We start from the raw sequence: 4,283 nt of genomic DNA, 5'->3' as shown, positions 1-4,283 counted from the left end.
CCTTCTATTTAAGGGACTAAGACTCCTCATCAAGGTGCAATTCGAACTCTGTCCCTCTTGATAAGTTCGAATTCCCTCTTCTCCACCTCCTCCTTCTATTCTTTTTTTCCTCTGACACCTCAAGGAATCTCTATACTGTGACATAGAGGATTTCCTACTTTCTTGTTCTCTTCCCTTTCATATGAGCAGAAGCAAAGATAAAGGCATACTTGTTCAAGCTGATCCTGAACCTGAAAGGACCTTAAAGAGAAAGCTAAGAGATGCTAAAGCACAATTCTCTTTAGAGGGCCTAACAGAGCTCTTCAAGGAAGAAGAAACCATGGCAGCCGAAAACAACAATGCCAACAATGCAAGGAAGGTGCTTGGTGACTTTACTGCACCTACTCCCGACTTCTATGGGAGAAGCATCTCAATCCCTGCCATTGGAGCAAATAACTTTGAGCTTAAGCCTCAATTATTTTCTCTAATGCAACAGAATTACAAGTTTTATGGACTTCCATTGGAAGATCCTCATCAGTTCTTAGCTGAATTCTTGCAAATCTGTGACATTGTCAAGACCAATGGGGTTGACCCTGAAGTCTACAGAGTTATGCTTTTCCCTTTTGCTGTAAGAGACAGAGCTAGAACATGGTTAGACTCACAACCTAAAGAAAGCCTGAACTCTTGGGAAAAGCTAGTTAATGCCTTCTTGGCAAAGTTCTTTCCACCTCAAAAATTGAGCAAGCTTCGAGTGGAAGTCCAAACCTTCAGACAGAAGGAAGGTGAATCCCTCTATGAAGCTTGGGAAAGATACAAGCAATTGATCAGAAGATGTCCTTCTGACATGCTTTCAGAATGGAGCATCATAGGTATTTTCTATGATGGTCTGTCTGAACTATCCAAGATGTCATTGGATAGCTCTGCTGGAGGATCTCTTCATCTGAAGAAGACGCTTGCAGAAGCTCAAGAACTCATTGAAATGGTTGCAAATAACCAATTTATGTACACTTCTGAAAGGAATCCTGTGAATAATGGGATAGCTCAGAAGAAAGGAGTTCTTGAGATTGATACTCTGAATGCCATATTGGCTCAGAATAAAATATTGACCCAAAAAGTCAATATGATTTCTCAGAGTTTGTCTGGAATGCAAGCAGCAATAGGCAGTACTAAGGAAGCTTCCTCTGAAGAAGAAGCTTATGATCCTGAGAACCCAGCAATGGAAGAGGTGAATTACATGGGAGAATCCTATGGAAACACCTATAATCCTTCATGGAGAAATCACCCAAATCTCTCATGGAAGGATCAACAGAGACCTCAACAAGGTTTCAACAACAACAATGGTGGAAGAAACAGGTTTAGCAATGGCAAGCCTTTTCCATCATCTTCTCAGCAACAGACAGAGAATTCTAAGCAGAGCTCATCTGACTTAACAACCATTGTCTCTGATCTAATCAAAACCACTCAAAATTTCATGACTGAAATAAGGTCCTCCATTAGAAATTTGGAGGCACAATTGGGTCAGTTGAGTAAGAAAATTACTGAACTCCCTCCTAGCACTCTCCCAAGCAATACAGAAGAGAATCCAAAAAGAGAGTGCAAGGCCATAACCATATCTCACATGGCCGAACATGGAGAGGAGGAAGACCTCAATGGACGCCCACTGACCTCCATGGAGTTCCCTAATGAGGAACCATGGGAATCTGAGGCTCATTCTGAGACCATAGAGATTCCATTGAATTTACTTCTGCCTTTCATAAGCTCTGATGAGTATTCTTCCTCTGAAGAGGATGAAGATGTCACTGAAGAGCAAGTTGCTAAGTACCTTGGAGCAATCATGAAGCTAAATGCCAAGTTATTTGGTAATGAGACTTGGGAGAATGAACCTCCATTGCTCATCAAAGAACTGGATGACTTGACTAGGCAGAGATTACCTCAAAAGAGATAGGACCCTGGAAAGTTCTCAATCCCTTGTACCATAGGCACCATGACCTTTGAGAAGGCTCTGTGTGACCTAGGGTCAAGCATAAACCTTATGCCTCTATCTGTAATGGAGAAGCTAGGGATCATTGAGGTACAAGCTGCAAGAATCTCACTAGAGATGGCAGACAATTCAAAGAAACAAGCTTATGGACTTGTAGAGGATGTCTTGGTAAAGGTTGAAGACCATTACATCCCTGCTAATTTCATAGTCCTAGAGACTGGGAAGTGTATGGATGAATCCATCATCCTTGGCAGACCCTTCCTAGCCACAGCAAAAGCTGTGATTGATGTTGACAGAGGAGAATTGATCATTCAAGTAAATGGAGACTCCCTTGTGTTTAAAGCTCAAGGATATCCTTCTGTCACCATGGAGAGGAAGCACGAAGAGCTTCTCTCAATACAGAGTCAAACAGAGCCCCCACAGTCAAACTCTAAGTTTGGTGTTGGGAGGCCACAACCAAACTTTAAGTTTGGTGTTGAACCCCCACATTCAAACTCTAAGTTTGGTGTTGGGAGGTTCCAACATTGCTCTGAACATCTGTGAGGCTCCATGAGAGCCACTGTCAAGCTATTGACATTAAAGAAGCGCTTGTTGGGAGGCAACCCAACTTTACTTATCTATGTTAAATTTCTATTTTCTATTGTTATTTTATGTTTTCTGTAGGTTGATGATCATGTGAAGTCACAAAAATAATTAAAAAAGCAAAAACAAAGTGAAAAACAGAATGAAAAATAGAACACCCTGGAGGAGATAGTTACTGGCATTTAAACGCCAGTAAAGGTAGCAGAATGGGCGTTAAACGCATAGTCTGGCACCATTCTGGGCATTTAACGCCAGAAAAGGGCACCAGACTGGTGTTTAACGCCAGGAATGGGCAAGAAGCTGGTGTTAAACGCCAGAAATGAGCAGCAGCCTGGCGTTTAACGCCAGGATTGGCATAAAGGGGGTGTTTTGCACGCCACTTGGTGCAGGGATGAGATATCCTTGACACCTCAGGATCTGTGGACCCCACAGGATCCCCACCTACCCCACCACTCTCTCTTCTTCACCCATTCACCAATCACCTCAATACCTCTTCCCCAAAAATCCCTCACCTATCAAATCCCACTATTCTCTTCACCACTCACATCCATCCTTCATAAAACCCCACCTACCTCACCATTCAAATTCAAACCACTTTCCCTCCCAGACCCACCCTATATGGCCAAACCCAAACTCTCCTCTCCACTCCTATATAAACCCATCTTCACTCCTTCATTTTCACAAACATACACACTACCTATCCCCCTTGGCTGAAACACAAAGCCCACTCCATCTCCTCTATTTCTTCTGCTTCTCCTCTCTTCTTTCTTCTTTTGCTCGAGGACGAGCAACCTTCTAAGTTTGGTATGGTAAAAGCTAAAGCTTTTTGTTTTTCCATAACCATTTATGGCACCAAAGGCCGGAGAAACCTCTAGAAAGAGAAAAGGGAAGGCAAAAGCTTCCACCTCCGAGTCATGGGAGATGGAGAGATTCCTCTCAAGGGTGCATCAAGACCACTTCTATGAAGTTGTGGCCAAGAAGAAGGTGATCCCCGAGGTCCCTTTTAAGCTCAAAAAGGGCGAATATCCGGAGATCCGACATGAGATCCGAAGAAGAGGTTGGGAAGTTCTCACCAACCCCATTCAACAAGTCGGAATCTTAATGGTTCAAGAGTTCTATGCCAATGCATGGATCACCAAGAACCATGATCAAAGTGTGAACCCGGACCCTAAGAATTGGCTTACAATGGTCCGAGGGAAATACTTAGATTTTAGTCCGGAAAATGTAAGGTTGGCATTCAACTTGCCCATGATGCAAGGAGATGCACACCCATACACTAGAAGGGTCAACTTTGATCAAAGGTTGGACCAAGTCCTCATGGACATATGTGAAGAGGGCGCTTAATGGAAGAGAGATTCAAGAGGGAAGCCGGTTCAACTAAGAAGGCATGACCTCAAGCCTGTGGCTAGGGGATGGTTGGAGTTCATCTAACGCTCAATCATTCCCACTAGCAACCGGTCCGAAGCTACTATAGACCGGGCTATCATGATACATAGCATCATGATTGGAGAGGAAGTGGAAGTTCATGAGGTTATATCCCAAGAACTCTATAAGGTGGCAGACAAGTCCTCTCCTTTGGCAAGGTTAGCTTTCCCTCATCTCATTTGTCACCTTTGCAATTCGGTTGGAATTGACATAGAGGGAGACATTCTCATTGATGAGGACAAACCCATCACTAAAAAAAGGATGGAGAAAACAAGAGAACCTCATCAAGAGCATGAGGAAATTCCTCATCATGAAA

The 4,283-nt window shown here is 43.3% G+C and overlaps 1 non-coding gene across 1 annotated transcript; it reads right to left on the bottom strand.

Annotated features, from left to right (window-relative positions):
• Positions 1-721: 721 nt before the first annotated feature.
• On the bottom strand, positions 722-829 carry LOC148581727 (small nucleolar RNA R71). Its single transcript, XR_015899217.1, has one exon. It is a non-coding gene; the product is annotated as a small nucleolar RNA R71 (small nucleolar RNA).
• Between the last annotated feature and the right edge of the window lie 3,454 nt (positions 830-4,283).

The sequence above is a fragment of the Arachis ipaensis genome, chromosome B10 (genome assembly GCF_059453495.1).
Source record: "Arachis ipaensis isolate K30076 ecotype BB chromosome B10, ASM5945349v1, whole genome shotgun sequence".
Classification (NCBI taxonomy): domain Eukaryota; kingdom Viridiplantae; phylum Streptophyta; class Magnoliopsida; order Fabales; family Fabaceae; genus Arachis; species Arachis ipaensis.
This window is presented reverse-complemented; position numbering and strand designations above follow the sequence as displayed.